The sequence below is a fragment of the Oryx dammah genome, unplaced genomic scaffold (genome assembly GCF_014754425.2).
Source record: "Oryx dammah isolate SB20612 unplaced genomic scaffold, SCBI_Odam_1.1 HiC_scaffold_23, whole genome shotgun sequence".
Taxonomy (NCBI): domain Eukaryota; kingdom Metazoa; phylum Chordata; class Mammalia; order Artiodactyla; family Bovidae; genus Oryx; species Oryx dammah.
In genome coordinates this window covers 87,395,433-87,407,321 of record NW_024070207.1, presented here as the reverse complement: position 1 = coordinate 87,407,321, position 11,889 = coordinate 87,395,433, and the positions used below count along the sequence as shown (strand labels likewise).

At 42.4% G+C, this 11,889-nt stretch overlaps 1 long non-coding RNA gene across 1 annotated transcript; it reads right to left on the bottom strand.

Annotated features, from left to right (window-relative positions):
- Positions 1–503: 503 nt before the first annotated feature.
- On the bottom strand, positions 504–8,030 carry LOC120882217. The gene is made up of 3 exons (XR_005725444.1): positions 8,020–8,030; positions 4,491–4,498; positions 504–751 (listed from the first exon to the last, which is right to left on the bottom strand). It is a non-coding gene; the product is annotated as an uncharacterized LOC120882217 (long non-coding RNA).
- Between the last annotated feature and the right edge of the window lie 3,859 nt (positions 8,031–11,889).

The following is an 11,889-nucleotide window of genomic DNA, read 5'->3' as shown; positions in this document are numbered from 1 at the left end:
CATAGGGGCTTACATTATTTTGTAACTTCTTTTAATGGAGCATAATCTAAAAATACTAAAGCAATATGCTATATACATGAAACATAAATAATTCAATCATATTTCAATATGAAAATAATTATTTTTGAACCACTGAATTTTTATTTACTAAAATGAGAAAAAATAAATTGAATATACTTCTGACTTTCTTTAATAATTTTTAAAATAAAATCAAATTCTTCTTCCCCTACAGCAATATATTGTTTCCCTATGGCTGCTTTCAAGGTTTTTTTCTTTTATTTAGTTTCCAACTTTTAATTATATTGCTTGAATTTATCTTATTTGGGGTTCATTCAGTTTCTTGAATATGTAAGTTTATGCCTTTCACCAAAATTTGGAAGTTTTCATCTGTCATTTCTTCATACCCTCTTTCACTTCCACTCTCTTTTCTCTCCTTCTGTGACTCAAATGATAATATCTTTTATTTAGTCCCACCAGTATTGTGGTTTTGTTCATTGTTTTCAACCTATTTTGTCTCTGTTGTTCAGATTGCATAAATGCCACTAAACTGTCAAGTTCACTGATTCTGTTATCTTCTTCAATTTTGAGCCTACCCACCTTTTAATTTTTTTGTTTGTTTTTAAATTTCATTTTGGTTCTTTCTGATAACTTTTAATTCATTCTTGAGACTTTCTGATTTTTCATTTGCTTCAGGAGAATTTATTATTGGCTACTGAAGCATTTTTTTTAAATTTTTAAATTTATTTTTTTACTTTACAATACTTATTGGTTTTGCCATACATTGACATGAATCCACCACAGGTGTACATGAGATCCCAACTCTGATGGCTGCTTTAAAATCCTTTTCATATAATTCCCAACATCTATCTCAGTGTTGGCATCTGTTGATTGTCATTTCTCTTTTAAAGTTCGATTTTCCTGGCTCTTGTATGACAGGTGATTTTTTTTATTTTATCATGGATATTTTGTATAGTGTGTTAGGAGACTCTAAGTGCTATATAAATGTTTTATGTTGGAAGTAAGTCATCCTGTTTAGGTTTAACAGTAGCCTGGACTACCTTTGTTAGCTGTGGCTTTGATGGTAGTTTTCTTTGGGTCTTTACTATACTATTTTAGTCTTCTTGATCTATCTGGTCCTGATGGAATTCCCATTTATTTCTGATGCTGCTGCTTGGGGGTTAGAGAGAATCCCCCAGGCCAGGCTACCTGGTGAACCTAGATTGGGTGAAAATAGTCACTGTCCTGAAAGGAGGAGGAGCATATCCCAGGCTGGGCCATTTGTTTTGCTAGGATACCCCTTGCTGGTATCACCTAGTTACTTGATGTCTCTTAACAGTAGACTCTGAGGCCTGGCAGAGAAGGAACATGATTTTACTTTTACTGCTTTTTATCATCCGGACTCCCTGTTAATCTTCTTTGCTGGTGCCATTGGAACCACATGATGTTGTCCAGGGATATCTGTTCTTTTGGGGAGAAGTTTAAACCTTCCTTGGCAACCTTCTGTTGTTAGGTTTGGGGTCAGGAAATGCCAGGTCTGTGTCACCTTTTTTTCATGGGTTGGAGGATGTATGATATTCTGCTGTTGTGCTACATTCCTCCAATTCTATGATCCCTAACCAGTTCACCTCTTCTTACAACTTTTCACGTTCCCCTCTGGTATGTTTTATGTTATTTCCAGAATTTATCATTGTACTTTAAATGAAGCACATCTGGACCAGTGTGTGTTAGTTGATCAGTCGTGTTCAACTCTGCAACCCCATGGACTATAGCCCACCAGGCTCCTTTGCCCAGAAGATACCCGTAAAATATTTTAAAAAATCATTACTACCTGTCATGCTGCTGCTGCTGCTGCTAAGTTGCTTCAGTCATGTCCGACTCTGTGTGACCCCATAGATGGCAGCCCACCAGGCTCCCTGGTCCCTGGGATTCTCCAAGCAAGAACACTGGAGTGGGTTGCCATTTCCTTCTCCAATGGATGAAAGTGAAAAGTGAAAGTGAAGTCGCTCAGTCATGTCCGACTCTTAGCGACCCCATGGACTGCAGCCCACCAAGGCTCCTCCGTCCATGGGATTTTCCAGGCATGAGTACTGGAGTGGGGTGCCATTGCCTTCTCCAACTACCTGTCATAAAGAAGAGTAATGTATTACTTTTGCCCTTAAGGAACAATAAGCTAGTCAGAGAGATGAGACAAGAATATAAACATAACAATAGCATTTACTATTTATTAATTTCAGTTTATAGTTAGTAAGCATTCAGTTTCCAAATTTGCTGGCATATTGAGTGCAGCACTTTCATAGCATCATGAGTTTAATTTAATAAGTGTTTAAAATTTTATAACACCTTCTGAAAGAGGTACTAATGAGTTGCCCATTTTAAATATGTGCAAGAAAATTTAAGCAATTTGCTCAGTGTCACACGGCTGTGTCAGTCGCTTAGTCGTGTCTGACTCTTTGTGATCCCATGGACTATAGCTCACTAGGCTCCTCTGTCCATGGAATTCACCAGGCAAGAATACTAGAGTGGACTGCCATTCTTTTTTCCAGAAGATCTTCCCAACCCAGGGATCAAGCCTGGGTCGTCCACATTGCAGGCAGATTCTTTACCATCTGAGCCACCAAGGAAGTCACATGACTAGTAATTAGCAAAGTCAGGACTGGAACCTAAGCAGTCCTACTTAAAAGCTGCTACTCTACTATACTAAGTTGGATAACAATACAAAGAGGCAAATGAATAGGGTTCAGAACAGTAAATGAGCCTCCTATGATGTGGAACTCAGGATGAGGTGACATTTAGGAGCTGTCATGAGGGATAAGAAGGACTTCAATGAGTAAAGGTGGTGAAAGTCTAGTATGAAAGAAGAGCATGTATAAAGACCCTGTGGAGGTAAAAATGGGGCCTATTGAGGAAACCACTCTAGTATATAGAGTGGTGAGAGTTAGGACTATAAAAAATTTGGAGCCATAAGATAGAAGTCTTTGAATGTCAAGTGAGGAAGTCAGTATTAATTTCATAGGCAATAGTGACTTCACAAGAGGCATGACCTGAGTAGTTTGGTGATTTCTAAAGAACATTCTAGTGGCAGTAGCTGAGAGTAGATAAATAGAGTTCATGGAGACTAGGGGTGAAAGCCTGACCTAGGACCATGGCAGCCAAGATGGAAAGGAGGTAATTGATTCAGGAGATATTTAGGGGGTAGAATCAAGAAAATTTAGTGACTTATTAGATATGGTGACTGAGCAAAAGAAAGGAGTCAATAATGACTCTTTTTAGGAGTCTGGCTGGCTGATAATGCCATTAAGTGATAAGTTGAATTCTTCTGCCTTCGGGAAATGTAAAAAAGCAGTATAGCATCACCTGTGTATCAGTCTTTTGATATGTGAAGACTATTATTCTGTTGACAGGCACATTTCTTTTCTCAAGGAACACTTCTTTTCACCTTTCCTTATAGATCCTATTTCCAACTGTTATAATAACTTTCCTTTGCTCTCTTTTGGACATACTCAAATCTGGCACTCTTAGGGTGTAACACACAGGCAGACTGGTGAGGGTGGAGTGAAGAGAAAGAATGAGGAAGAGAGAAAGTGGGTGGTGGAATAATGAGGCTATGGCAAAGGATATATGGACCTGGATTCTGACCTTTAACTTAGTGGAGACAATGAGGCAAAAGACCTGTGGATATCTTACCCCATCAGTGCTGTGTTTCTCACGTCAGAGCCTTTTGGTAAGAATCAGAGGAAAATAAAGTGGTAATGGAGCCTTTGGTAAGGAATCAGAGGAAAATAAAGTGGTAATGGAGTCTTTAGGGTTAAGACAAAGAACTAAGAGCCCTGGGGTCTAACTCCAGCTCAGCCTCAGGCCATCTGAGGGGCCTCAGGAAAACCTTTTCCATTGCAAGTACTCCCCTCTGCTAAAGATGACATTCTGTTAGGTTGAACTATATGAAACTGCCAATACTCACCTAGTTTTGACTAGCATAAACAGCAGTATTACATGGTTCAACTTAGTATTTTCATCTATTGTAATCATGTGCCTGCTTACCTTACCACTTTCACACAGTATGTATGCATGTGCAGTCAGACATATATACATGGAAACACACACACCACTGCTAAATTGGCAGATCCTTTATGATTGAAACAATTCTAGATTTTTGAAAATTCATGTTTGTAGTGTTTGCCCATTTCCATAGAGGGAATTACTTTCATCATTGCCAATTTCATCTACCAATGTGATGTCTTCCCTTGTAGCTCTGTCAGTAAAGAATCTGCCTGCAATGCAGGAGACCCAGGTTTGATTCCCGGGTCGGAAAGATTCCCTGGAGAAGGAAATGGCAATCCCCTCTAGTATTCTTGCCTGGAGAATCCCATGAACAGAGGAGCCTGGCAGGCTACAGTCCATGGGGTTGCAAAAGTCGGACGTGACTTAGCAACTAAACCACCACTACCATGTGATGTCACTGAATATGGAGCTGGGAAGAGATGTGCATGCACAATTTGTTCTTAAGAGTTGGTACAAGTTGGCTGTAACATACCACTGCTCATCTCTACATCCCTTTATAACATTTAGTAAAGGATCTCAGGATGAGGGTAGTAATGGTCAATTTGAACATGAAGCCTTCTCCTGAAGAATCCAAATTGCACAGAAAATGCCAGTAATAATGATAATCATTTTGGCACTTTGCTTTACAATTTTCCAAATAATTTGCATATCTATTTTAGGAGGAAGGCAGGAGGAAGACAGGATAGGAATTCATATTCTTATCTGATTGAATGAGGAAGTTGGGGATAAACTGAAATTGAGAGGTTGGGAGCATTAAGAAAGTGAATTCCTTTAGTTATGGCAATTAAAAAAAAAATACGCCCCACACATACAAGTCAAAAATAAAACTCTTAAGTCACTGTACCCAATGACTGGATAATTCATGTACTTCAACCTAATAGAATGTCATTTTTAGCAGAGGGGATCTGGCTACTGGTAGGTACAAATGCCTTTTCACAGGGCCCTGGCTTTGTGAGAAAAATGAGCTCATAGAGGGCAGACAACCAGTACCAAAGCATTTGAATACTACTATAATTTTGCTTTTCTGTAGCCTTTTATAACTTTTTAAAAAAGTACCTTCACATTTACTATCTACTGCATTCCCAGGTGGCGCTAGTGGTAAAGGAAATGCCTGCCAATGCAGGAGACATAAGAGAGGCTAGTTCAATCCCTGGGTAGGGAAGATCCCCTGGAGAAGGGCATGGCAACCCACTCCAGTATTCTTGCCTAGAGAATCCCCACGGACAGAGGAGCCTGGTGGGCTACAGTTCATAGGGTCGCAAAGAGTCAGACATGACTGAAGCAACTTAGCATGCACGCATTTTCCAGTAGGAAAAATGAAGGTAGTCTCTGCTGAAGCACAGGATTGGTTGGAGAGAGAGGCTGAGTAGGCATTAATGACTCCATTTAGCAGGGGAGAAAACATCCTCAGGGCTGTTGACAGACCTATTCAGAATCTCAAGGACTTGCCTGTTACACACTCTGGCTGCTCTCTACACATGCCTGTCCCAAGCCATTTTTTTTCAACTTCCAGGTGAGTAGGGTCCTTCAGACTGGCATACCTCTAAGTCCAGCCCCAGAAGTGGCATTATAAATATCCTACAAATACTTGTCTTTAAGGCCTGAAAGCAGCCCTCAATGGAGGGACCCTGAGGAAAGTATTTTGGTTAGTCCTTTGTTTGCACACTGTATATAGATACAGTTCACATGCCTACACAAACAGTTGTTGGCAACTCATAAAAGCTCAGCCTTGACACCAACCACCATCCATTGTTATCTCCTTCCTGCTCACCTGTTTGGTCCCACTGTTCCTCACTTTCTTCCTCCCTTTGCACCTGAGCTTCTCATGCCTACCTTAAGCTCCTTAATTAGATGATGGTCTTAATTATACAGCTTAGACCTTAGCATGCTCTTCCAGATACAGCCTGCTATAGGTTTCCTGGCACCAGGCATTTCCAATTTCTGATAAAAGAAACAAATTTGTCATTTATCCTCCTTGAAGTCTCCAGTTCTACCTTTCCTTGGGGTGGGACATGGGACCTTTATCCTGGATGCTGACAGCTCTGGCTTTTCTGGGATGCTTAAGTCTAGCCACCAACAGGCACTCACAAAACTCAGTGAGAGAAATATGAAGGGCCCATACTCATATTTCTTGAGCAGTTTAGGTCTTCACAGAGGGTGACCAGGTTGACTAGATTCTCAACCACTATAGGGTCCACACCTACTAAGGATCCAAATTGAGGTTGCCTATGTGCCAAGGGTACAGGCCACAATGACAATAGAAATTGACCATCATCTGGGTAGGGCCCACATGGGCCAGGCACTGGATAGAGAAGTTTTATACACATCATTGCTAATCCCCACAAGTTATAGATTATTTCTTCCATTTTATAGATGAAGATGTTGAGGCTTGGCGAAGGTCTCACTTATCCAAGCTCACATAAGTAGGTTGTGGAACCAAAAAGAGAATCAAGGTCTGTTTGACTGAAAACTCATACCACTTAGCCTCTTGCAGGTGTTCAGGAGTAATAAAAAAGGACCTAGATGAATTTGTCTAAAGAGTCTTGTTCTGAGACTCACACTTGAAGAGGGCCACTAATAGTGGAGTGCATTCAGCATGGATTGAGAAGGCTGGGGAAGGGACTTAGACCAAGGACATATGAGGAAAGACTGGAAGGATGTAACACTGTTTTGCCTGGAAAAGATACAACACCAGATAACAAGAATCAGGCCATGTCATTCTCTGCTGCTGCTGCTGCTAAGTCGCTTCAGTTGTGTTCCACTCTGTGTAACCCCATAGACGCCAGCCCACCAGGCTACCCTGTCCCTGGGATTCTCCAGGCAAGAAAACTGGAGTGGGTTGCCATTTCCTTCTCCATGTCATTCTCTGCTCCCCTCTAACTCAGGACAAGAGTCAAAGTCTTTTCAACAGTCTTCGCATCTCCCTCACTCCAACATTACCTCTGTGACCTCATCCCTTCACTCACTCCACTTCAGGTACACTGGGCTCATGGTTGTTCCTGGTATTTATTATCTTCTCTTACCTTGAGGTTTCAGTTCTCTCAAATGTGACCTGCACAATGAGTCTTCTCTTGACCATTCTATTTTAAATTGGAACCTCCTGTCTGTCATTTATTTCCCTCCATTGTACCTATCACCATCTGACATACGATAATTTTATTTATTTTGCTTCATTATCTGCCCACCTGCAGAAAAAAGTAAGTCCCATAAGCGGGGGGAAGGGGAGAGGGATTTTTTTTTTTTCATGCTTATTCACTGCTGGACCCTCAGCACCTAGAATGGGTACTTAACATTTGTTGAACCAAAGAATACCATCTCTGCCTTCAGATCTGGAAGGGCTGTTATAGGGCAAAGAGAGTAGATAGCAAATAGGATCTGTGTGACTCCCAGGGACTAAGCTAGGCCTATTCCAGCTCAACGTAAATAGGGACAGATTAGGCATTAAAACTGCCCCAGGAATCTATGCCAGTGAAGGTGAGCAGGAGCAAGACAGATGACATAGGAAGAATTTAAGCATCAAAAAGGAAAGGACCACAGTCTGAGATTCTGTGCTTTTCAACTCCTTTAAGGATGAAGAACCTGAGGCTCTGAGATATGAATTTTCCATCAATTGCAGGTAGAACAGGGACTAAAATCTTGGTGTCCTAAATTGTAGGACAGTGAAATAATTTTCTCCTTCAATAAAGCAGTATTTTGTGGCAGGGTAATTTCTGGAAATATTCATGTTTATTTGTTTGCTTCCCCTCTATATCCCCATATCCCCGCTACATGAAGGTAAAGTAAAAGTGAAGTCACTTGGTCATGTCCGACTCTTTGAGACCCCGTGGACTATAGCCCACCAGGCTCCTCTGTCCATGGGATTCTCCAGGCAAGAATACTGGAGTGGGTTGCCATTTCCTTCTCCAGGGGATCTTCCCAACCCAGGGATGGAACCCAGGTCTCACAACCAAGTGACTTCACTTTCACTTTACCTCCATGTAGCAGGGATATGGGGATATAGAGGGGAAGCAAACAAATAAACATGAATATTTCCAGAAATTACCCTGCCACAAAATACTGCTTTATTGAAGGAGAAATGTGACCAGGCCCTTAAAAGACCTCTTGAAAGATGGATTTCACAGTGTAGGAAGCCAAAGCAGGCTGACATCACTGAATCCATCACTCTTTTATAAAAGTATGAAAACACCATTGATATATAATCATAAAGGACAAGGAAAAGTCCTGAAAGAAAAAAAAAATGAAGAAGGATCCCTCCCACTCCCAGCCCCACGTGGGAATGGAGAGCTCCTAAGTCTGGGGCAGTAGAGAAGCACAAAAATGGCTTAGGGCAGTGCCTCAGAGATGAGGAGGAGATGGTTTTAAGGTACCCAGAGGGAGGCAGGACCTAGGACCTTGGGGCTCTCAGCTTCTCTTCCATCGCTGCAGGAATGGAAAATAAGGATATCAGTGGTGACTGGAATAGATTAGAGATTAGTTGCCCTTGCCTTAATTTCTGGGTAATACAAGTACCCCTTGGATTCCAGTGCCAACCTTAAGTGGGTCCCCAGTCAAAAACATGGAGTTTTCTGCTTCTCTGCTAGAATGGGAGGTTTGGAGTCAGAATTCAGTTACTTAAAATAAAACAAACAAAGACTATTTTCTTGCCCGCCCACATGTGAGTTTGTGGATGGACACAGATGTCCATTCCATTTTCTGCCTCTTGAAGGACATAAATATTAATTTTAATCATAGCATTTGTGGACAGACAGAGCATGCACTTCATGTTGGCACTGGGTTCTACATAGGAGCCCATTGGAAATCTCATGAGGTTCTCCATGGGCTGAGAGAAAATATGTTCAGGCATCCAGAGGGAGGAAGTGGAAAAGCCAGAGAGAAACTGAAGGAATAGAGGAGAGTAGCTTTCAAGAGCCCATCAGACAGCAATTATTCTTCCAGAAAATGAGACTGTTTCTCATTGTGACTGTTAAGTGATTTGCAATTAACTCTTCATGCGAAATGCTCCAATTGATGGTGAAGGTCTGAATGGCCAGATGCCAGTTCTCCAAGCTCACATCTATTGATTCACTCTGCTAGTCATCTTTTTTTCCCTAGGCTGCTTATTAGTAGGTTTAAATGGGAGAAGGCATAGGCCCACCTGGCTGGGAACAATTCTCAGAGATCCAAGGCTAGAGGTGGGAATGGGGAAAAGTAGTTGCTCCCTGGGCTCACAAGGGCCTCTGACCTGGGCTTGGAGCTGGGAAGCTTGGCTGGGCTCAGTGGGATAAAGAGGCAGCCAGAGGTCCAATTTAGCTTTAGGATGCTCTGACTTTGGGCCTGCTGAGATTCAACTCCTAGAACCTCAACGTACATCAAAACAGCAGCTTCACTACAAGTGCAACAGAAAAAGCAGATTTGAAGTCTAATGACCTGGTTGTGTGAATTTTGGCAAGGGTCTTAACCTTTCTGAGGCTGTTTTCTTATCTGAAAATACAGATACAATAATCTCAACCTCATACAGTTAATGTAAACATTACACAAGATAATGCAATTAAAGTGTCTAGTGCATGGCACATATCAATTATATTATTTATTTTGTGCTTGGAAAATTATCAGTAGTATTCTCTTACACCACATCTTTCACCCCAGCCTGCCCATCCTCTTACCCATCCTGACTTGCAGTCAATGTTCTAGATCACCATGAGCAAGTCATTTCATTTCTCACTGCCTCCATGTCCTTATCTGTAAAGTTGGGATAAAGTCATCCACTCTGCCCAAATGCTTCAGGGGCCTTTTAGAAAATAATGGAGATAGAAGGAATTTGCAGGCCACTTGTTCCTATTGGCTAGGTCTGCCCCCCAAAAGTCATACAGAACAAAGTCTAGAAATTATCCAGAGAGAAGAGGAACACAGTCACTGGGGCCCAGAATCCAGTCAGGGTAGAGGCAGTACAGAGCTAGCAGCTTGTCTACAGTATCCTCCAAAAGACTTGCACAGATGTCTCTTGTCTATCAGATTTCCATCTGCTCTAAACAGAAATGAGGAACAATGAAGGGCCATTCACTATGCACAACCCCAGCGCCCAAGCAGACCAGAGAATAGCACTAGAGCTGACCAAGGCAGTTTTCTTGATGATCTAAGAAAGGTCTTTAGAGGTTCCCTCCACCAATAGCTCTCTCCAGTATTGCTAAGGACTCCCCAGGGGGTCACAGCGAAGGTAGCCATTAGTCACAGTAGAACAGGAACAGGTCTAATACACCAGTCATGCTGGGAACCACAACAGAACTTCCCCCAAGTCCAACTGAATTAGAATAGGGTGGGGCGTGCTGGACTTAGGTAGTTGACAAAATTCCATAGGTCACTTGGGGGTAGCCCAGTCTTCTGTCTTACATATGGAACCTAGTCTAGTCAAATTTATGCCCATGTGCTGTGTGTGTGTGCTTAGTCACTCAGTCATGTCCAACTCTTTGCAATACTTTGGACTGTAGCCTACCAGATTCCTCTGTCCATGGGGATTCTCCAGGGGAGCGGGTTACCATTTCCTCCCCCAGATCTTTCCGACCCAGGGATCGAACTCTCATCTGCATTGCAGGAAGATTCTTTATCTGCTGAGCCATCAGGAAAGCCTAATGTATGCCCATTCCACCCATATATTATTATTGGGGAAACTGAGACTCACAAGGAGAATGGATTTGCCCAAGTCCTCACTGATTAATGAGGGGCAAAAATTACAACAGAAATCTAAGCCTCCCTGACCCCCATGAATTTCCCATGGATGTAATAAGGCCTTTCCAGAAGGCATTGCCCCAAAAGTCCCCTGAGAAACTATGCTTCCTTTCATGAGAGCCCAGGACAGAGAATTCCATTTCTATACATCATTATCAACTTCCCTCCCAGAATGTTCCTTTTTCTCTGTTACTAATATGTGCCTATTTTGGCTTTGCTTGATTCATGAGGTCCTGGGGGCCAATAAGCATCTTAGTCTGAAAAGGGGCCCCAAGGAGCCTAGGAGCACTATCCAGAGCACATTCAAGCAGCTATTTTAGTCCTCCTGGCTTGGACATGGCAATTGGGCAGAACTCAAGGAAGCCCACCAACAGATGCCAGACACCTTTGCTTACCAGGGACAAATGGTAAGAGTTTAGATTAGAGAAATTTGAGCCATTAACACAGTCACCTTCTCCTAGTTGATGGCACAGGTAATAGAAAGGGGGAGAGTGATTACTGCTTAGGCTAGAAAAGGCCTGGAAATTAGGATATGACCTAGGTGACTGAGTTATTGCTGTGGTACACCTCTGGTGCCAACAGATGAGATGACTTGCAATAGGGCAGAAGCCACATGCTCCCCACTCATCCCCACAATTAAATAGGTGGGGCAGCCTGGCCAGCGTCTCTGCCCATAGGCCTGAGCATCTCTGGGGCAGCCTGGCCAGCAGCTCTGTCCATAGGCCTGAGTAAAGGCTGCAATTCTTTTCAGGTTGGCCTGAGTCTTACCATTAAGTGTATCCTTTTGCTGGAGACATGGGTAAGAGGTTCATACCTCTGCCTCCCAGATGGTGGGGAGGCTAACACATTTACATGAACTGAGGTTAACTTCAGAAGCGCTAGCCAGCTCCTTGGCAGGTTTCAGGCCACGGACAATATGATGGAGAGTACTACATCATCAGATTGAGATGCAGGGCATGGTTTGGATGAACTGAAGCTAAAGTTTTCCTTTACTTTCAGCTCTGTCTTCTTTCCCCCTTGCTAGTTGACTGGCTCACATCCCTTTGCTTTCTTCATTTCCCTTCAAGGGCAAACCCAGCAACCACGGGTCACAGGCATACTAATGTGGAACAAACCACAAGAATGCGC